The sequence below is a fragment of the Poecile atricapillus genome, chromosome 3 (genome assembly GCF_030490865.1).
Source record: "Poecile atricapillus isolate bPoeAtr1 chromosome 3, bPoeAtr1.hap1, whole genome shotgun sequence".
Taxonomy (NCBI): Eukaryota; Metazoa; Chordata; class Aves; order Passeriformes; family Paridae; genus Poecile; species Poecile atricapillus.
The window spans coordinates 18285293-18308765 of NC_081251.1; the positions used below are offsets into that span (position 1 = coordinate 18285293).

General features: G+C 41.4%; 1 protein-coding gene across 5 annotated transcripts in view; it reads right to left on the bottom strand.

Annotated features, from left to right (window-relative positions):
• The window catches only part of COLEC11 (collectin subfamily member 11), a 39746-nt gene extending 23219 nt beyond the window's left edge, over window positions 1-16527 (bottom strand). For 2 of the 5 annotated variants that reach the window (XM_058836703.1, XM_058836699.1), the window contains exons 1-3: window positions 16335-16527; window positions 9640-9671; window positions 6655-6794 (exon numbers count right to left, since the gene is read on the bottom strand). The gene's annotated coding sequence lies outside the window, so the exon portion shown is untranslated. The remainder of the gene's footprint in view (window positions 1-6654; window positions 6795-9639; window positions 9672-16334) is intronic. The other 3 variants (XM_058836701.1, XM_058836702.1, XM_058836700.1) reach the window with 3 other exon arrangements.
• Between the last annotated feature and the right edge of the window lie 6946 nt (window positions 16528-23473).

Genomic DNA, 23473 nt, shown 5'->3' on the forward strand with positions numbered 1-23473 from the left:
AATTCAGTAACAGATGAGACCAACTCAAGGGCCTGAAACTTCACTTCTCATCTACCTGAGCACTGGAATTGTGCACAGGCAAATTCTCTGGTACAATAGCCCTCATATAAGTCATTGAGGGTGGAAGGCAGGTAATATTTTCACTTTATTGAAGTATCATTCAATAAAGTTGAACCAGAGTCTTCAATAACTCCTGAAGAGAATCGCCTTTGAAACATACACTAGTCTACGCTGACAAGTGAAATGTCTTGCCTGAAATTAGGCTGTGAAGAGATGTCTCAGAAAACAACCAAACAGAGATGGAGTTTGTGTGAAAGGACTGTCAAAAGACAGTATTTAGGGGGCCTGTAAAAATACTTTGACAAAGTGTTATTTATGTATTTCTGATATGTTTTTCCAGTCTGTCCTTAACCAAAGCTCTGTACTCTACAAATAAGCTGAAAGTCATAACAGGTTTTTATCATCTTTTATAGCCACCATAAGGACATGTGCATTTTACATCTAGAGCAAGAAGATTGGGCTATATTAATTTTCACTCCCTGAATCCCTTCAAAAATAAGTCAAGTAGGATTAGGCACAGGTGTGGGACCCAGTATGTGGGTCTGTATATCTCAACATATTGGGGGTCTAGGAGAGCAGAACTGTTATTTTTGGGATGGCCTGAAGGTATTAACTGGCATAACAGATGTCTTAGCAGCAAGGCCAAGGAGATCATTTTGGAGTTGGGGGAATAAAATGTCCCTCTGAATTACTGTCCAGTTTGTGCTTCCATTATCCCCTAGGAGATCATAGCAAGGGAATCTGATGGGAGCAGACTTTGTCTCCTTCCAAATGTGTGGAGGGCATTGCATGAGTTACAGACCAGGTCTCTGCCTCACAACCCCCTTGCTACAACATCTGTTTCTACATCCACATTGAGGGACGGGGGCTGCCAAAAGCTCTTACTGATCATACAGATCTGGTGCAAAGACTTGTATATGCTGAGTCCCTTTTGACCCAAATCCTTTCCCCAGATTTTCTTCCAAAGGAGAGAGACCTGCAGCTGGAGGACCACAACTTAAAAGGTGTTATCTATGCTTAGATCTGGGAAGAGCTCTTGGGTCAAGAGATCTCAATACAGACATAGTCTAATGGGCTACAGTCAGGCAGGAAACCCTAGGGAAAAGGTAATACTGGGCAATTTTCCCATGGGGCAAGGGAGGAACAGGGACTATCTGAGGATTTCCACAACCTATAATGCATCCTATAATGGGTCAGGCATAAGCTACTTCATAGACAAGCTTTGCCAGCCAGGAAGAATACCTAAGAGTGTGGAATGGCTGCTTAAGTATTTAGGCCATGATAAATTTTGTCACAGTTGCAGCAATTAACACTTGAGGCTTCTCAAGAGTACAGGACAAAATCGACTTTCACCACCCACAGATGAGGAACAAGAGCTAGAGAAGAAGGTACATAAAGCCATGCATCTGTTAGAATGTGTCCAGAGGAGGGTCACAAAGATGATCAGAGGGCTGGACCACGTCTCCTATAAAATCAGGCTGAGAGAGTTGTGGCTCTTCAGCCCCCTGGCTGAAGAGAAATCTCAGGGGAAACATAACTGGAGCCTTCCGCTACTTAAAGTGGGCTTATAAAAAAGGAGGAGAGTGACTTTTTCCACAGACAGACAGTGATAGGGTAAGGAGGAATGGCTTTAAACTGAAAGAGATACTTAGATTAGATAGAACAGGCTGCCCAGAGAAGTTATGGAGGCCCCATCCCCAGAAGTGTTCAAGGCCAGATTGGACAGGATCCTAAGCAATCTGGTCAAGTAGAAGATTCCCTGTCCATGGCAGGGGTGTTGGAATTACATCTTTAAGGTCCCTTCCAAACCAAGTGGGTTTTTTTATTCTATGATAAAGGTGGACATAATGTACTGCAATAGTCGGGGAGGAAAAGTAATGGAAATTTGGATGCCATGGAGAAGCAGCAACCAGGCCAGCTCCCCAGGGCTCTGACAGATAAAACCTGCAGGAAAACATTTGCTGTGTTGCTGAACTCTGCTTTTCTGGGCTACAGCCTCCCTTGCCTATGCACAGGGCCAGCCACAAGTACTAGAAACCAGGTCAAGTCACCAGCTACTTTACAGATATTTTATAAGGTTATGCAAACTGTTTGACCACAGTCTTGAGGTAGTTTTGAAGTATCAATCTCTGTGAGAGCACTTTTCTCCAACATTCCCTCATGTGCATATTAAAATTACTTTAGAAACATTAAGCTTTAATCTGGCTACATCACCTCAGAAGGCCATTCCTAACCCCAGGGTACAAGGAGTTTGTCCACAGTGGACAGTCCTGCCTCTTTTTTGTCTCTGATTCACAACAGTAGCAAGCAAGTGGGAGCAAAAACACTAGCCAATAAGAAAAGTTGAGGAAAAGGGTGTTTTTCCAGCTCTTCTAAGGTTTCTAAGGCCAGTCTTGGCATTTGAATAGTCAATGCTGGTTGACTGCAAAATGAAGGGGTCCTTGGCAAGAACGTGATTTGCCATGCCAAATGAGGGACCAGCACTCCCTCATGGAGGAAAGCAGTGAGTTGTGGTTGCCTCAGCCAGCCAGGATGTGCCTGGAAGTCTCAGCAGCAGCTACCCTTGAGAGACAAGGTTTGCAGGCTGAATAAAAAGCTGATGTAGGTCCTACCTATCTTAGCCTGCAGGACCCACCCTATAGCCCAGGAGAACACCTGGTCACCAGCCTGCACAACATCCTAGGCAGAATATCCCACCATTTTTATGCAGTGGGAGCACTTCAGGATTCAGACGATCAGACAAAGAGGCTTTCAAGCCAAGTGGTTCAGACACCCAGCTGAAAACCTGGAAATTAGGCAGTTTCAGCATGAGCACCTGGCAGACTAGTGATAAGGATTCTTGATGGACAAATTGGAGAGTGAAATGAAATGGCCTGAGATGGAAGAAGAAATTGAAATTAGGATGGTGCTCCAGTCTCTGCATTAGTGAATAAAAGACAACATCATCTCTTCTGTCTGCATTTTATGAGGATTTAGATTAATCCAGACTCCAACTGAAAGATCAAAGGCTCCAGGTATATTAAATATTAATCTGCCTTTGCAAACTCCTACATAGCTCAGAGATGAGACAGACATCAAGCAGCAGAGAACTGTCAAGGCTGCTTCTTGGCTCTGCTCAGCAGCCACATATGAAGGATATTCTGGGGAAAAACAAAATCTCCAACAAAGCTTCAGCTCATTCCCTGCTGTTGGGGTTACATGTCTCAGAGACAGAGGGGATACAACCCCACCCCACCTCATATTAGCTCAACTCACAGAGAACTTGTTCTAGAAAAAAGAACTTCTTCAGTACCATTCAGGTAACAATACCAAGAAAAATAAGAATACTCAGGGAAATTACCTTGGTCTGAGAAGAGCCATTAACATAAGGAATCTCTGAAGAAGTTGCATATTAAATACTCTATAGAATCTATGGCTGCAGTAAAGGAACACATTAATAGTAGAATCAAACCAAAAGCACTTTGTATATCACTTTCTCCATCTCTCCCTGCTTTCAAAAGAAACCTTCTGCAGCTAAAATTTCTTTCTGTGATTGAAATAACAGTTTGATATGCAGGTATGTGCTACAGCAGTACCTTTCACTTGAAAATCCCTGAAAATTTCTTGCCTTTCTGATCTACTTTCAAGCCCTTTCAGACCTAGATGCATCAAGTCATTTAAGAAAACTAAATCCTACTGAAACTGGACCTCAGATAAAGGAGGACTAGCCTGTTTTTTCAAACACTGTTTTGGCCCTGGGTATTTGGAGTACCTTCAGCATTGGTAAAACCAATGCCACAGAGAAACCTAGACATGTTCAGCACTTGTAAAAGTATGAATATTTTCTCACTGTCTATGCAGGGTCAAAAGTGAAATTTATGGCCACTAACAGTGGCCATTAAATCAGTGAAAGCTGAGAGTATTGGAAAAAAATTAGGAGAAGAAAAAGGCAACACTTAAAAAAATAAAAATTAATAAAGTGCTTCTATTTCCATTGGAAATGAAAACTTACCAATTCAACCAGCACAATAATTTCAAGACAACTTTTGACACCTCTCAGCTTTAGGAAATCTGCTTCAGTCACCAAGAGAGAAGAGGTTTCTCAAGCTTCAAATGACAGGTCCTTGAGAGGTCATTGGAGAATCCCAAAGGCCCCACAGGCTCACTCAAAACTGCTGCAGGACCAGCCGGGCCAGCTGGCACTCACTGAGTTCCCACACTTCCCTCAGCTCTGGATGGAAAGCTTGGAGATCACTTGAGCCAGCTAATGCCTCATGCATGAAATTCCTGTATCTACCACTGGCTCCAAAATGTGCTAGTGGATAATTCCACACCATTATTTTGGACCTAAAAGAAACAACACTGATGAGCTGCCAAGCTGAAAGCAAATGTATGAAAAATGCAGAAGACAAATTATGCTTTCTGGCACTAATGCTCAGCCAGCCAACAGCTACAGAGTAAGTGCAATCCTCTGTATAATCCTAAAGGACTCATCTTCGATCTGGTTTTATTTCACTGAGTAGCATTCATGGCATTATTCTTTTGTTGTTTTTTTTTTTGGCTGTTATTTTTATAACTATACTTCATTCTTAGGTATCTGAGCTGAATTATCTTTATTCTGAATTGAGTATGCTTCTGGTACAGACATGCAAATCTCTGAGCCACAACCACATTTGGTGAATGACTTTCCCAAGCTGGTTTGAGTCAGCACTACAGACACAGCAATGATTTTCAACAGTTTGCACTCCTCTGACTTTTCAAGTCCTCATCATCCACATCTCAACACCTCCCTGGCAGAACTCTCTGGCAGCTCAAGCACCTGCAGGCCCTAAGCCAAATTCTAGGAGATGCAACACATGCCCACAAAATCATGCTCACAAAATAGCAGGCTATGACACAGTCCTCATGTTATTTCAGACATTTTAGACAGATAAAAGACAAAAAAAATTAAGTCCCAGGGCTACCACCAGTGCCCACTGCAGGCCAAGGATAGGATTCTGGGGGAAGCAGGGATAAGTACAAGGGACAAGCCTTCAGCACTGTTGACACAAGCTGCATTTCACCCCTTAGCCCAAGGGATGTGGATCATTCCCTGGGGAAGAAGCTTTTCACACTGGAGATGAAACCTGTGTCACTGACCTCATTTCTCTCCATTACAGCCTTATTAATCTTCCTAACCTACAGATGTTTTGTGTAGCTATGCTTTTACTTTATCTAAGCATTTTGTCCTTTGTCCTCTCACTTCCTTTGCATATTACCTTGGGTAATCAAACGTTTGCCATTTAGCTAGACTATAAAAATCAGAACCAATTACAAAGCTCTCAAGTTAAATCCTACATGTTGATTTAAAGGTTAAAGCAATGGACTTGAAAGACTGAAAAAAAAAAAAAACCCTAAATATTAATACTGTAGAATTGCAAAAATGAGAACCATAACTGCCATGGTTACCAAGTCTCTGTGAAATCTACGGAGCATGAAGCAGCATAAAGCAGAGACATAACACATTCCAGCTCCTGATGACGCTGAAGAACAGCAAGGTTTGCTGTAAAGGACAAAGGAGTGAGTCTAAGCTGATGGGAAGCTAGCATTACCTAACAACCAAACTGATAGTAAAGTCCTTGGTTACTCCCCAAAGTACACTTAAGACTGGCACAATAGAGACATTTCCTCAGACAATGTTTGTAAGGTGTAAGGTGTGATTAGTTTGTCAACACAGATGCCCTTATGAGATGTAGGTATAGTAGTCCCACTTTTCATCAAGAAGAATGTTTTTAAAAACTGGGACAAATTTCTTCCTGATGTTCTGCTGAAGTCAATGAGCTCATGTTAGAATTAACTTACTTTCATCTGTACTGAAAATATAAAAACAAGGCTTGAGCAAGTGTGAGATGAAGCAGTACCAGAAAGGGGCTAGTTTTCCACTTTTAAGTAGAGGGAAATGGGACCTGAGTGCCAAATCTTTCACAATAGTTCTCTATGGATTTTTAGACAATCTATGGCTTATTTTGTAGAAAATAACACTCAAGTATATTTTTATTTTTATGTAAATTGGTGGTCAGAGACAACTAGAAATACTAAACTGAATTTCTCATACAATGTTTCAATCAAAGTCCCTACTAGATTACAAGATCTCTTCTGCCTTCAGCTATATTTTACAAGAATAGTTTGTGATTTTTGGGTGCCGTCATGGTAATATGTCAGATCAAATTTTTTGGTATTCTTAACCACTCCAAAAGAAAAAAACAAAAAAACAACAAAAAATGTGTTCAGGGTTCTAATTTAAGTATTAGTTCTTATAAAACCTGGGTCTAATATGTGTCAATTAATTACCACTCCTAAAAAGCATTTACATGAGAACCTCATACTATCCCCACACAGCTATCTGTAGGAAATAAAAAAAAAACAAGGATTCACCAAGAGTCAGTGAATCACATGGAGAATGCTGCAGGGAACATTTCTTTACATGAAAAAATACATAATATGAACATATGCATTTGTAATTTTATTTAAAAGCTTTAAGGCATTACTTTTCAGCCCTTCCCATCCACAGATGTTTAGGACTAGCTGCAGAAGTTGGGAGAGCTGTTCAATATTATGCCCACTCAACCAACTTACAGTTTGCAACACGTTCTCACTCTTGGGATGTTTGGAAGATTTCCTAGACGGGCCTGACTGTTGTCTTCTTGAGGGCACTGAGCAGGCTCAAAAGGCAGACTCGCCCTGGGAGGGGGTTCACCCAGTCCTGCAGCTACATCCTGGGAGGTGTAGAGAAGAGGCAGAAAAGTCTATCAAGGCCCCATCCAACCATCCCAGCCATGCCAGCAATGGCACATGGCCTTTGCACAACAGAAATGCCACTCAAGCATTGATCCAAAAGGTGTGAAGTAACAACTACAGAAGATCGTTAACTTAAAAGGATTGAAACACACAGCTCCAGTTCCCCAAGAGAGTAATTGCTCACATTGGATGGACACAACAGGTGAAATTAGACTACATTCAGGCATGCTACATTAAAGGATGAAAGGAAGCAGAGAAGAAGCTTGATGATGAAGCCAGCTCAAGCCTAGTGGTAGGACCCTAGACTAAAACTGAGTAAAATGAGTATTCTGATTTCTGTTTTATGTCCCACAACAGAGTCCTGTATAAACACAGGGACAGGTCAGGAATATCCAGAGAGAAGACAAATCTAAGAAAAGCAGTTTATGAGGTTAGAGGAAGAATAAAGACAAGAGACAAGATATAGGATATAGACTACTAGCAGACATACAGCAAAAGTGAAAAATCAGAGGTCTGACCAGAGGAGAGTAGCAGAGAAAGGACAGAGGAGCACTGGCACCATCCCAGAGGGCAAGGGGACAAGAAAAAGGTTTGCTTTTGGTTGTCACAATATCCTATTCCTCATTGAGGAGAAAAAACAAGAAAGAGCAGAAACAGCTTTTGACCCTCTTTTCTCACACATTTGATAAGTGACAACTACATTTAAAGGAGGTTCTAAGAATAAAGGGAAGCCACTTGATTGCTGCCCAGTTCTTCCCAATGTGGCAAGAATGATGCCTCAAGAAGTGAGCCACAGGACAGAGCACAGCTGCCATTAGCAGCTGCCTATTTACCAGTACAACTCTGCTTAGGTCCAGACCTCAAGTTAGCAAAGGTGAGTTTTAAACAGACCCTTGGGTGGGATTTAACTGTTCTGGCTTAGGTGCTCAGTCTGAGAATATCATCATGAGCACTCTGTGTAACCAAGTCAGAGAAAGGCACCTTGGCACAGGGATTCATTTCACCCCAGCACAGAACAGAACTGGTAATTGACTCTGGAGGTATCTATTCATTACCTAGTATCACTAGGTCAGCCTTGCAGGTATGTAAAGTTAGGTGAGGGGGTCTTATCATTGCTAATTAGCTAAGTCAATCTACAGGAGGGCTAACAGCAGCCTGGCTTCCTGCTGCAGGCACACGTTAGCCTCCCCTTCTCTGATCTCTTCTTCTGATCCCAGCCAGCACAGGCTGCTATTCCAGCAGTGAGATATTCCTCTGCTTTAATGCTGATTTTCAGTTGACTTAGTTCCTTGGTTCCTGGTGAGGATAAAATGGCCATAATTCCTGTGAAAAATTTTGCCAGCCAAGGAAAGGAATGCCCTTGGCAGTGGCTGAGATGGCCTTCAGTGTGTTACAAAACTGTGCCATTCCATGCCAGCAGTGTACAGAAAACAGGAAGATGCATAAGTGAAAGAATTCAAGGGACTAAATTACCAGAAAAACAAACAAATAAACAAATAACAGAAAATAGCCACCAAAAAAACCAACAAAGAAAACCAAACAAAAACCACACACACACAAAAAAACCCAAACCAACCCAAACCAACCCACAAAAAAACCCCACCAAAAAACAACCCAGCACATAATTAGAGTGGGAAGATTTTAAAAGGAGGAAAGATATGGCAAAATACCAGGCTGCAATGGAAAATAATAACCAGCCAAAGATACAGAACATAGGAAATAGAACAACATCAGGAATTTTGTAACAGCATGCAAGCCACCAAGAGTCATGGAAAGGATCCAAGAGTGTTATCCTCAAATGACAAGGATGTACTTCTTGGAGTGATATCCTCAATATAATAAAACACTGTGGTACATAAGCATTCGTTATCAAAATCTTGCATTTGAACTGGGGCAGTGTCAATGGTATTTCAACAAAAGGTTATTTTTACTTTCAGGCTGAGAACAACTAACATTCTATGTGTGATCTTATGTGACTTTACATATGATTACATAAGTGGACAAGGGAAGGGCTACAGATGTCATTTCAAGTGTTCTGTAAAGCCTTTGACATGGCACCCCACAACATCTCTCTAAATTAATAAGAGATGGTTTTGATGGTTGGAGTGTTAGTTTCTTTCCAACAAGAAACTGGTTGGACAATCATACCTTGAGGATGGTGGTCAACAGCTCAGTGTCCTGATGGACATCAGTGCTAAGTGATGTCCCTCAGGGGTCTGTATTGGAACCAGTGTAATTAATATCATCATTAGTAACGTGGATGAAAGGATTGAGTGCACCATCAGCACATTTGCAGATGACTCCAAGCTGAGTGGTGCAGTGACACTCCTGAAGGACAGGATGCCATCCAGAGGGACCTGGACAAGCTTGAGGAGCAGCCCATGGGAATCTCATGAGGTTTCACAAGACCAAGGGCAAGGTGCTGCACCTGGGTCAGGGCAAACCCCAGTACCAGCACAGGCTGGGGATGAACAGACCCAGAGCAGCCCTGCTGAGAAGGACTTTGGGGTGCTGTGGATGAGGGGCTGGACATGACCCAGCCATGTGCCCTTGCAGCCCAGAAAGTCAAATGTGCCCTGGGCTGCACCCAAAGCAGTGTGGGCAGCAGGTGAGGGAGGGGATTCTGCCCCTCTGCTCTGCCCTGGTGAGACCCCACCTGCAGGGCTGCATCCAGCCCTGGGGTCCTCAGGACAGGAAGGACACAGACATGTTGGAGTGAGTCCAGAGAAGGCCACCAAGGTGATTAGAAGGATGGAGTACCTGTCCTACAAGGAAAGGCTGAGATATTTGGGATTACTGGAGAAGAAAAGGCTTTGGACTCACCTAATTGCAGCCTTCCAACACCTAAAGGAAGCCTAAAAGAGAGAGGTGGAAAGACTTATTACAAGAGCATATAGTGACAGGACTACAGTAAATGGGTTCAAATTGAAAGTAGGTTTAGATTAGACACTGGGAAGACATTCTTTACTGTGAGGATGGTGGTGCACTAGAACAAGGCTACCCAAGGAGGTTGTGGACACCCCACCCTGGTACTGTTCAAGGCCAGACTAGATGAGGCTTTGAGGAATCTGATCTAGTGGAAGATGTCCTTGTCCATGGCAGGGAGGTTGGAACTAGATGATTGTAAAGGTCCCTTCCAATCCAGGCCATTCTATGACTCTATAATATCTTCACTGGACAAGTGACAGGTGATCTTGATAGCAACAGCACTATCCAATGTCCATTTTTTCTTAGAGCTCTGACACACCTTTCCAAATACAGATAAGAGAAAGAAGGCAAAAGAAAGGGGAACTTATCAAAACAGCTGCCCATGTTAATAGAAAATAATTGGTTGGTACACAGAAATGGTTATAGAAGCAAAATACAGTGGGAAAATAGGTTTCTATGTGTCTGATGGGACTTAGTTGAAGCACACACAAAGGCACTCAATTCCTGCACATAACTAGACACTAACAAAGTTCTCAGAAGTCAAAGTATTCTTACACTACTATCCTACAGCAGACTTTCACTGATCAGTCTATATCATTGGCAATAGCCATGATCCAATGTAAAAGCTATCACCAAAAGGAACTCAGCAGAAATATGTTCTAGTGGAAAAAACCTCCCACAGCAGCTCTTACACATACCACAACACATGCACTCAAAATACTTTACTATTTACAATGCACTGGTTAACAAATATTTTTAAGATTTGAGACTGAGTACAAAGGATTGCATGTGGTTTGAGATGCTTTTGACAATCTCATCTCGTTTTGAAAAAGAAATATGAGTTGAGAAGGAAACAGAATATGTAGAACTCAATTTTTAAGCAAGGGTGTTTATCTGAATTAGTATAAACTAAAGGTGTTACTTCCCTTAACTGTATACCATGATGCTTCTGCTACCAAAAGATTCTTGAAGATGACAACCCCCTTTGAAATTTTTTCATTAAAGTCCTACCATCTAAGCAAGTGCCCTGAGAGATTTCTGTATTTTAATAAAGTACATTTCTAGGGAATAATATAACAAGATATGTTAAGTAAGTGAAAACTACTGGCATTTCCACTTGCTTTGGTACTCAGCAAATTCTGTAACAATAGCAGCAGACATACCCTTCACACAGCTAGAACATGACCAGAGGGCAGCTATGCACCAATTAAGAAGCTGCAGAACAGCTAAACAGTGATCACTTGAACCTCCACGTCTGTCTGCTCAGAATTTATAGGGCACTTACAGGAGCAAAAACTAATGCTACTGTTCTGATTGTGCAGTTAGAAGTAAAATAAAAGGCTTCACTAGTGTTAAAGAGTACACTGACCTGAAATCCCAACATCTGCCAGTTGAATCAAGAAAATGAACAATGAAAACAAAACCAAGACTTGCCGCAGTTACTCAGTGATACCATAAAGATACAGAAGCATCACTTCTATACATAATAGAAAGTCCATGTACTCAGCACTGTAGTTGCAATGTTTAATGTCATCTTCCCTAAAATCAAGGAACAGTGTGAATGTAATCACTTGTACATTAAGCCTAAATAAGCAAATGCACATTTAAATGCAGAATTGCCTAAGGGACAGTCTATCAGACGTGGTGCATTGGCCTTGGCTGGATGCCAGCTGCGCACCAAGCCCCTCTGTGGGCTTTATATAACATTTATAAAAATAGAGAATGACAATAAATACTTTTTGACACTCCACAATTCCATAAAAGGCAATTCTAACATAACATATCAATCACATCATATATCATGGCCTAGGTTAGAAGAGAGATTATAGATCATCTGGTTCCAACCTATTTGACATGGACAGGGACCTTCCACTTGACCAGGTTGCTCAGAGCTCCAACCTGGCCTTGAACACTTCCAGGGATGGCACATCCACAACTTCTCTGGCCAGCCAGTTTCAGTGCCTCACAGGAAAGAATATTTTTCTACTATCTAATTTAAACCTGCCTTCTGTCAGTTGGAAGCCCTTTCCCCCTGTCCTGTCACTACAGGCCTTTGTAAAAAGTCCCTTTCCATCTTTCCTGTAAGTTCCCTTCAGGTACTGGAAGGCTGCAATTCGGTCACCCCAAAGCCTTCTCTTCTGGCTAAACAAACCCAATTCATGAAGATATTAAACAACATAGGAAGGTAACCTCCAACAAAGTTTTTTCAGCTGCAGCTCATAGCATGGCTCTCACTACATCATCTCACTTCAACTCTACATAAGCTTTAAACTGCAAGTTCATAGCACAGCTAGAGAGAAACACTGCAAGTGCATGTGTAGGTGCTGCTGACAGATTCAGCACCCTGGAGTCTCCTCAGCATGCGCCATTAGTCCTTCTCTTGCTATTCCACATGTTCTCAGTATCTGTTTCCCTAACATTTCTTGAATATAACTCCACTCCAGTGAGCCATCAGAGACCTGTTTTCTTATTAACACCATTCTGACAAGAAACCTCATCAATACACACTTTTCTTTTACTATTTAATAGGGCTTTCTTTTTTTCTGTTTCCTGAGCTAGGCTTTCATTAGACTCTTGTCTGGTGTTTTTAATTGATTGTCAATCATTACTGTGCCATTTAACAATGCCAGTTCTTTCATATCAAATGTTTTAAAGTTCTTTAATTCCCAAAAATTAGATCTCTTACAAAACTTTCTCTGATGATAATAAAAAATTCTATATATACATAGAATTAAAATTACAGTCACTTGTATAATTGTGTCCTTCCAAAGAACAGACTGACCCTGGCATTCAACATCTCATCCATGGTCTCTTGGAGGCCCATAGACCATTTCTAAAGAGTCCACTAAAGATGAACAAAATGCATACCTACTGTCAGCAAGTTTCAGTATCAGCTAAAATCATCAGCACTGACACAGGAGATTTTGGGGTGGTCCACAACTAAGCCTGAAAACCACTCAAACAGAAAATCTTAGAGTACTGTTGGTAGGATTTTGTTTTGTTGTTGTTGTCATTTATGCTTATTCTGCAATTAGCAAACAGGACAAAAAACAAAAAAAAAAAATCAGAGAGCCATGCTTAAGACCAAAGACAGGAACCAGGAACTTCAGCACATCTATGGATACAGCTTCATTCTTCAAGGTCCCTATTCAAAAACAGCCAAAGATGAAGAAGTTTCTCTTTCCACTATCCATCCTTCCCCCCAGTTTTTCACCTCTAAACCTCCAAGTGAGAGATGCTTAAGTTCAATCAACACTGGTAACACGACCTCCGAATCTCTCTCTGTGGCCTCATCCCCGGTTCAAACAAAGCATCCAAAACCATCTCCTAACAATCCAGCCACCTTAAGAGGTAGGAGGTTCTTGTGGTTTTACTGGAAAACTTGGGTGTCTAAGCTTTCTTACTGCACAGACCAGAGGCGGTCAGCATCTTGCCTGAGGAGAATAATAAGACACTCTTCTCCCACCTAGCATGTTTTCATCAATGAAACACATTCAAAATCATTCAGTTGCCTCCAAGCACATCAAATTACTATGTTGGTTAGTTACAGGGGCACCTTTCCAGCAGATGGGAGGTGGAGGCCTGGAGGAGTACAGTGAGCTGTGTTTAGACCTCCTACTTCCCAGGTAAGCAGACAGCAGGTTATTAAGTGACAGCTGGGTAGCAGCAGTCTATTTTTCAAAGAGAACTGTAAAAAACACTTTTCTCAGAGCCATTTTTCAAAATCTCCTTGCTTGAAGGACAACCCAGCACACAAATTCAAGGTAAGCTTCCACCTTCCAGAACTTTAGTTCCTGCAGCATTTGGCACTGAAGATAGTGAATTGATCCACTTCCACATCCAGCAGAGAATAGTGGGGCACCCCTCAAAAGCAGTTTTCAGATGGCTGCTGTGGCCATCATACACTTGTCTGACTGTGGTGAGTCACTTTCTTCAGCACTTAACTCACCTCCACTCTCTTCACATGGCACATAAGCATAGCCAGTTCTTGGTTTGGAGTCTGGTATCCAGCTTGCAGCACTGCAAAACTATTTATTCATGTCCAATCCAAATCATTCTATGATAGAGTGCAGAAGAAAACCAATGTAAACCCTCTAACTCCTCATCATTTGTCATACTGCTCTGTCCTGGTCTCCAGGACACCCTGTGGACCTCCTAACCAATCTTCTGATAAAGTTTTGAGGGGGCACCATCCAAATAATCCCAGAAGCTAAGGATCCTTGGGTTCTGTGAAAACATTAGGAGACTGGTGCACTGATGAAGCACTCAAGTAGACCACCTTCTGTTTCTTTCTTGCCTACAGACATCTTATACAACTATAGCCAAATGACCCAGGACTAGATTTTTTTCTGAAGAGGCACTTAGATGGATGACATAAAAACCTTGCTGGATTTTCAAAACCACCTCTTTCTAAAGCTTCAGTCTCCTAGTAGGTTGTTTTACCCTTAAGAGTTCTTATAAGATCTTAAAATCCAGACATACTCCCACGCATTTTCCAGTTCCAAATATATAAAATGGAACACTTTTAGCACAAAAGTTGGCAAAAGTATTAAAAAAGCCTTAGAAATGTTAGTAAATATTCCTTGTACAGGTGTTTCTATGACTAAAAATATCAAAAGGCTTTAAACTTTCTGCTGGACACTCTCTTGAAGGGTCCTACTCTCATGGGTGAAAACCAGGATAGCCTGTGGCTCATGTGCAAACTAGAAGGAAACACTTGAATTTTAAGAAGTTGCCAACTAGTTATCAACCAGCTGATGCCTTATGAGCCCAGTCTGTGCCTCTTGCACAAGACTAACTTTTCCAAAATACTCCCTAACACTCCTTTCATCAAGGGAAATTAAAATAGTGAGACCCTGACCACACAGCCTTACGGGAAATGTGGTTCAGCTGTGAAGTTCAGCCAGTAGTGAAATGCAATGCAAAGCACAAACTACACTTCCCAAGAGACATGATGAGAATATTTTTGGCTAAACTCCCCTGGTTTTCAGCCAAAATAATTTGATGAACTGAACTATCCCAGAAAACTGACACTTTTCTCTATAAAGCTACTCTGCCAAAAGTCTTCCTACTTCAAAAGGATTCTGGTTCAAGAATCTTTGGACAGACCTAGAGATGTCTAAAAGGAGCTTTAGAAACAGTGTAAAATCATTCAAAATACTCAGAAAAAAACAGCCTTGACCATAACATACAATTAGAAATTACACAGTAGATTTCTGCTCTCAAGACATCACTTCCACAGTGCAATTCTCTGTTGACTATAGGAATATGCCACGTTTAAAATGCTATTTTGACTATGGATTTAACTTACACATTATCTTTCATGTATTAACTAAAACAGTAATTTCATTTTAACAGATACCTCTAAGGATTTTATGAAAGACAGCCAAACATTTTTAAAAGGAATACTTGGTTTTAAAGTCTTGCTTCTTGTCTACAACACTGGCACACCTTATTTATGCTGCATCAGTAACATACTAAAACTTTAGGGAGAGTGTCATTGTGTGACCTTTAAATCAGTGTTTGCTTTATATTTTCTGATCGCTATAATGCGTTAAATGTTCATGATCATATAAACAATCATGGATATGAAATACAAAGATCTCAGCTACAGAGAAGAAAACATAGGGCAACAGTTTTTACATTTGCCACATTTTAAAAACCTTTCAATACCCAAGAATCAACATCTATTGGTTTTGCACCAATAAACAAAGTATATTTGCACCAATAAACATAGTATTTCCAATCCAACTGCTCCATTTCACTGTAGGACAAGTAAAGTTAGGTATTTCAGTTCTCCACAGTGATTTCATTTTGCTAGAAAACAATCCCCCTCCAAAATTCCACTGCCTATACTGAACACATATGTATGCACAGAGGTCAGAATGGAAAGCAAGCCCCTTATGAATCCTGACAAGCAGACGTGCCCTACAGCTTATTGAAATATGGCTTACTCTCATATTCCTGCTCACTTGGACCAAGATTTTGTATCATTATACATCCTTATACCTCACTAACCATTTCTGCATGTTACTACTCTCTATATGACTTAGTTGCTCTATATGACTGAGATGCTCTTAACCATGCAGCAGTGTAATTTCAGCCCTTACTGGACCTTCTGTCATATGTTTCACTTCTGCAGTGCCAGTCTTCATTCTCTGCTTTGCAGTTGTATTAAAAGATCACTTTTTAAAGTGGAAAACAGACAACTCCCTGTGTCTGTTACCAGGAATTACAAATCAAGAATGAAGTAAAGTAAGTTTCAATTGTAGGAAAAGTTAAAATTCATATACTGTTTAGTCCTTCCCTGCTAAAAGGAAAGCAACCTCTTGCAATGGCATTTATACATTTTAAACACAACCCCCCCTAAACTAAACTGGCATTCACTGATCTAACCCTCATGGGTACTTCTCAATAGAAAGGTCCAATGTTACCCGATAGACTCAAGCAAGCTCTTTTTTCATTTGCCTTCCCCTTCTGTTTGGGGATTGTCAATCATATTTTGCCATATACAAAGCAGCTCCCTAAAAAACATCCAGACTTTTTCCTCTACATGTTTTTGCAGAATGAAGGCATTAAAAGTCTCTTACCTTATGGCTGCTGAGAGAATGGGAACTGCACAATGCTCTGTGCCTGCAGGGACACTGCACAGATGAACCTCATTGCTGCTGTTTACAGAAGTCTGACAGTTTTTAATTTAAAAAGAGGTTGTCTTTTGCTTTTCGACAGTTCAACAAATCAGACAAAACAGTTGCAAGTGTTATCTGTAAACAGCTTCCTGTTTGAAATAGATCAGCTGTCCTGAAGGACAATAATTAGGGAAGAAGTGTGGGAAAACTGAAGAGGTCCATGATGTAAGCTTTTTATTTTGGGAATGTACTTTTTTGGGAATGCACACTTACTTTCCGCTCCTCCTCTCTAGCAGAGAACCCCTTTTTAACCATTTACATCTATTCAGCTCTAAGCCATGCACGCACACTGCCCCAGCACAACACTCTTCTTGCTTTGCTTCAGCAGATATGAAAACACATGAAATGCAGCACTGAATGTGATTTTCTTGTGTGGCTAATTAGCACACTCTCCCCTTGCTGAAATTATCTCTATTCTTGCAATTGGCTGCACCATTCTTGACTTGAGTAAAATATGCAACTGTTTCAGAGCCATGTCTGAACACCCCACAACAACATAAATGCTAAATTATCCACATGGCAGGCATCTTCACAAAATTTTGTGATGTATTTTAAACAGCTTTTTATACAATTTAAGTCTTTTTCACTTTTAAGCTTCTAAATACTTGTACAACTTTGATTTTTACCTTTAACAGCTAGACTAGTTTGAGGCCTGGATAAACCACAGTACTCCACACACATTCAAGCAGCAAAAAACTGGGGCCAGCTGGTTCTGGGAAGTGGGATTTTGAGAACATCCCCCACACACACTCAGTTACAGCAGTTTATACTTCAACAGATATAAACAGCTTCACTCTCAATTTCCAGGGTAAATAGAGTACCACTTGTGACTGTATTAATACTCTCCGATGAAAAGCTGCTGTATTTGTAAGACTGTAGCTCTGATAGCTACAAAAAAAATCCTGTGAATCATTTGTCTCCATCCATTTCGTGCCACTGTTCCCTCCTCCCAGTTCTTCCAGGTAATGTTTGAGAGGCCATATTATAAGCAAGCACCCATTAGGCTGGGAGCCTGGGTAACCCCCAATACGTGACCTCTTACTGGAAAACCAGAACAGGAGCTAAGGGCAGTAGCAGGAGGTTCCTTTCCACCTTCCACAGTCCCAAGATTAGGAAAGTATTAGAACACAGAAAAGGTTTCAGACTGAGGGGTTAGAGAAAGCTGCAATAGAATCATCTGTGTGCTCACTTCTTTATCACTTTTCAGATCTCTTTTGAGGTGTACGTCCACCTCATTGAGAATTTTGTGCTGTGGTGGGGCTTGCAGTACAAGCTAATGACACTGTGCTGATGTACTCTCTTCCTGCTGTGCTCTTGACATTATATATCCTCTCTCCCAGCAAACATCTCCCTAAGCCTGGGGTGTGCAGCCTTTTTGCCCATGACAGCTCCTGTTTTGTCACCCCACAGCACACACTGCCCAGCTTTAAGCAAGGACAAAAACAGATTCAAAAAGAGGTAGTGATGCCTCATACTCAGGACTCCTTGTGGACTACCTACATACAGGTTTCCATGTTGGACTGGAACCTAGCTACCTCCTCCTAGGAGCTATGGACTCCTGAATTTTAACACACATCAAATGGTCATGAAAAGTTAAAAGCCAATGATCACTTCCTTGGTAATTACCTCAGTAAAGAAAGGGCAATATGGTAGAACATGAACATAACTGTCTAAGGACCATGCAACTCTAATTTTAAAGTTCATTTTTTATGCTACAAGCCCCATCAGTTCAGTGGGATCAGAAGGCAATTAGCTGGACTGGGCCCTTGCAGCACTCTGTTGGCAGAAACTTGCCAAGACAAACATTTTATGTAAAGAATGCAGCAAAGTGACTGTAGTCCAAGCCTTTGAAGATCATATTACCATGGCAAAGACAACTCCATTTACATACATATCTACTCTCCCTGTAAACACAGGCAAATAACTTTGGGGCCAGAACCAGAATTCAATGGAGAAATAGAGCCATTCAGGGAAAGTTGGTAGAAAAGGTAGGACACCAACACCAGGGAAGCAGAAGCGAAAACAAACATAAATGACCAGAGTTCAAAAGGAAAGGGCAAACGTTATAAATACAGTTAAAGTGCTTTCTCTAAGAATAGGGAGAACAAGCAAGCACACGGGTTACTTTCACATGAGAGAAAGGCACAGACCCCATACAGAAGGGTATAAGTAACCTTTTCCCGCCCCAAAAACCAACTGGAAACTGTGTAGCCATATTGGTGCATCATCTAAATCAAGGTACTATGTGCAAACTGGGGTACTGATGCATGGACCATGTGGGAACAGCTTAGGTCATCACCAGGTCACAATTGCTGCTGGTTATTAAGTTCTTTATTATGCTAACATGGCTGTCTAGGACACTGATTCTCAAGTCTTTCAGCCACCCTTGCTGGATAGAGAGAGATAGCCTTCTGAGGTCACATTATACCAGCACAGAGGAACAAGCAGCTCATGGACAAACTGAAACACAGAAAGGAAGCCTGAAAAGGATGGAAGCAAGAATGGGTAGCCTGGGAGGAGCAGAGATTGTCTGAGCAATGAGGCATCATGTTAGGAAAGCTAACATACACTGAGAAAATTACATCTGGCCAGAGACATCAAAGGCAGCAAGAAAAGCTTCTTTAGACACATCAGTGATAAAAGGAAGACTAAGGAAAATGCAAGTCCTCTCTGCAAGGAAAAGGAGACCTGTTTGACAGGCTTGAGAGATGGGCCTGTGCAGACCTCATGAAGTTCAACACCAAGTGCAAGATCCTGCACCTGGGCTGGGGCAATCCCAAGCATAAACACAGACTGGGCACAGAATGGATCAAGAACAGCCCTGAGAAGAAGAACTTGTTAGTTGATGAGAAGCTCAACATGAGCAAGTCATGTGCCCTTGCAGCCCAGAAATCCAGCCACATCCTGAGCTGCATCAACAGAAGCATGGGCAGCAGCTTGGGGGAAGTGATTCTGTCCCTCCACTCCTCTCTCATGAGAGCCTGCCTGCTATGCTGCATCCAGCTCTGAGACCCTCAACATAAGAAAAATGCAGACCTGTTGGAATGAGTCCAGAGAAGCGCTAATGAGGCCAGAGAACCTTTCTAATGAACACAGGCTGAAAGGGCCAGGCTTCCTCAGACTGGAGAAGGCTCCTGAGAGACGTTAGAGCACCTTCCATTACCTAAAGGGGGGTAGGGCTAAAAGAAAGCTGGAGAGAGACTTTTTACAAGGACATGTAGTGAATAGGGCAAGGCAGAAAGGCTTCAAACTGAAAGAGGGCAGGTTTATATCAGATACTATGAATTCTTTACAGTTGGACTAGTGAGACACTGGAACAGGTTTCCCAGAGAAGTCGTGGATGCCTGATTCCTGGACATGCTCAAGGTCAGGTTGGATGGGGCTTTAAACAACCTCATCTAGAGGAAGGTGCTCCTGCTCACAGCAGGGGGTGGGTAGAGGAGATAATCCTTAAGGTCCCTTGAAACCCAAACCTGTTTCTATAAAAATGTTTCTATACAGCAAGACATTAATTAGGCCACCTACCTCAGCTTGACCCACTACACATCTTTTCCTCAGCCTTTAAATTCAGATTAAATATCACATTGACACAACTACGAGTAGAATTCTTGGGTTCAAACCAAACCAAAACCATGCAGATAAAATCCAACTGGTTGTAAAAAGACAATAAAAAGCTTTAGAAAACAGGAAAAATGTGCTAATACATTTTAGGAGCATCCAGGTAAATTTTTCTACACTTTGCATAGTCAGCTGGAATTATCTTTGTATCTGTAAGAGGATTAAACACAATACCTATTTAAAAACACAATGGCTATTTAAAAATCTTAAGAGAAGATGACAAGGCCCTGATTCTCCCTTTGGTTTAGCAAAGTATCCAATGGTATCAGCATTTCCCAATCAGATTTTTCTAAAGGATGAAAATTTCCAATACCCAAACTACTTAAGAAATCAGTATCTGAGCTCAATTGCCAGAGCTCATTTTATTGCAGGCCATCACAAATGCTGTTTCTACTTACTGAAAGTAAAAGCTGCCTCACTAACCAGCCCTTATTAGGCCTCCCAGGGTACTGCCAAGACTCCTAAAAGTGGCAAGGAGATGCAGCAGATACAGAATTCCTCCACGGTACAGACATGCACCCAAGCATGCCAAGTGCAACCCCTCCTCTGCTCTTCGGGCAGCACAACGTGTCCTATTCCCTTTGCTTCACATAACAGTATCTGTTTAGCCAAGAAAATAGGAAACAACTTTATTAAGTGTTAAGATAATCCTGGTAAAACACAGCCTGTAGATCTGTCCCTGTGAAGACATCCACCTGCCATCTGAACATCTTAGCACCTCCCCAGCACCTCTGTGGGCACAGAGAGGAGAAGCTCTCCTTACTTTCTGCACAGTACATGAAATGTAGGGTGGGAAAGATCAGTGTGCCTACATCAATACAGGATTAACTTTATTTGCAACTGTGTAAAACCTGGCCTTCTACTTCATTAGGGAATTAATTTATTTTTTTTGTATAAAAATTTATAAGCAGCATTCACTGCAGCAATTGTGCTTTTTCTGTTAGTCATCTCTAAAACTGGAATAATCTCCTCAGTGCTTGAATTTAATTCTATTTTTGCTGCTCCAGGTGCAGATCACAACTGAGCCACACATGTTGACTCAATATGCAATAATTAAAACTGTTAGCTATTAATCATTTAGCAACACCAAGCAGCAATTGCATGACACTAAGCTTGATTTTCCTGAAAACAAGAAAGAACTGGAAGGTAGAAGAGGGGAAACATTAACTCATACACTTAACAAACCCAACACACTTTCTCCTCTTGATGACAATACATAAATAAGGACTTTTACTTGTATCTCTGTAGGGAACAGAGCACTAGTACATAGATATTCATGTCAGCAGGGCTTTCACAGGAGTACCCTCAAGGCAGGCAGCAAGGGGCAGGGCAAAGGCACTTTGTTAAAACAGCAGTGAATTATTTACACTGATCAGTGCTGCAGTCAGCCCCTACTGGAGACAGAGAAACTCGCACTCCCTCAGCCTGACCTCCAGCCTTCATTTTATGAGGCTTCATAACTTTGTGTAATCGACATCTTTTTTTCTGTCATTCTGATAAACATCTAGTGGCCGGGATAGCACATATCACAAACTGGAAAAGGTCTAGCTTTTCAGCATTGCTCTGACCTTCAGATGTAATTAAGAATCAAACTCAGGCCTCCTACTTGGAAAATTCAGGAAAACAAAGGAATAGGAAACAGATTATTTTGGTCCACAATGCAGGAGTGATAGGATTTCCTCTGAATGCTGCTTGACATCACATCACTACACTGAAACTCACCAGTTGTTCCCACTTACTCTCAAGAGGGGCTACTCAGACATGATATTATCATGTATCAAGTTTCCCTATTAATACAAGACAGGTCAAGCACTTTCCGTCCAAAACTTCATTCAAGTTCTGTTATGCTAGAATTGTGAGACATCTACACACCTTTTCGAAGAAAAATCACCAGGGATCAGTCTTCCTCACAGGCAAAGATAGTTGAAGATATTGTGAAAGGATTAATATGAAATAAACACTTGCAGCTTTAAAATCAGGTGAAAGTCTCACAAGCACTTAACAGATGTAAAGCCTTTGCTTTTCATTTTGGAGCTACTACAGGAAAGAACTTCAGTATATGCCTGTCTCTCCACACTGATACTACCCACATACTACTGCTGCAGTGTTGGTACAGAATGCCTCATCACTTTTTCACTCAGAGCAGCTGATAAAACTCATGACACATTGCATGTTCTGAGTTCAATTGTGCCAGCATATGAAAAGTATAGGAAAAGTCTAGCATGGAGTTTGCTTAGGTTAAGGTAACATTTGACACCGGCATTCCAGCAGCCTCATTAGCACTTGACCAGATGGCATCAAACCGACTTTCCAGATTGCAGGCATGCACTTAGTATGCTTGTCAAGGGACAAAGGGAGCTGTCTGACTGCATCACTGACACAAACACTCGAGGGAGTCTGTAAATAAAGGTAAACTAAGACTAAAGTCTTTTGCAAACACACAGTCTTGTATTTTTATGCCACAAATATTCACCTTTCCTTGTAGCTTAGTTGATGTAAAAACCGTAGAGCTTTGACAGCATTATCCTTTCCCTCAAAGAATTTGCTTACAGAGCCATAGAGAGCCTTTGCATATCATATAGTTCAAGAGGGCTTGCAACAAGAGCCAAGAAAAATCTATAGCCAGCTGGCAATGCCTGGGAACGTTTGCAATCTTCATGTTCAGTTTACTGGATTTCTCCTCCCCCGCTTACCCCCTCCCAGTGCTTCAAAAGAAACTCAACTGACATTTTTATTACTATGCAGAGATGAAACCTGAGTTACATTTCCCTATAAAACAGGAAATGCTGTTTAGCTAAGCCTGCTGAGGATCACCTCTCCTTGCAGAGGTTACACAGCCCCAGCAGACTCACCTGCCTCTAACTAAAGGTAGCTAACATCTGGCAAGTCTCCAAATACTCCCCAAGCTGCTTCTTCAGCCCACACCAGCCAAGGTCTATTTGCACAGGCTGCCATCTGTGACTGTTTTGGGGGAAAGCTTAGTAATGTGTCTGACTCAAGACTGTAATTTTGGGGGACTAGACAAAGTGACACTCCCAATCTGAATAATACAAATTTTTGCAATGAAAACTTGAATTCTAAAGTTATGGCTCCTCTACTGTAAGATCTTTTACAATTATTCTCCACACAAGCAGACAGGATTTGGGGTTATTATATACCTACAGCTCCTCTCACCTGATTCTAAGGAAAGCTGATGCATTTACTTCTGCTGAATCATTCAAGACGAACAGTAAATAGTCAAGGAATAAATAAGGAATTAAGTTATACTCCAGAGACAGAGGTTTAAAAAGGAGGTAGGAAAAGGCCTTAAGGCAAACAAACTTCTTCAAAGACATTGCCTGCTTTTTGTGCAAATATTCAAGCCTTGTCAGCAAGTAACAAGAAATTAACTAATTATAACAGGGCACATTTTCCTTCTCTTT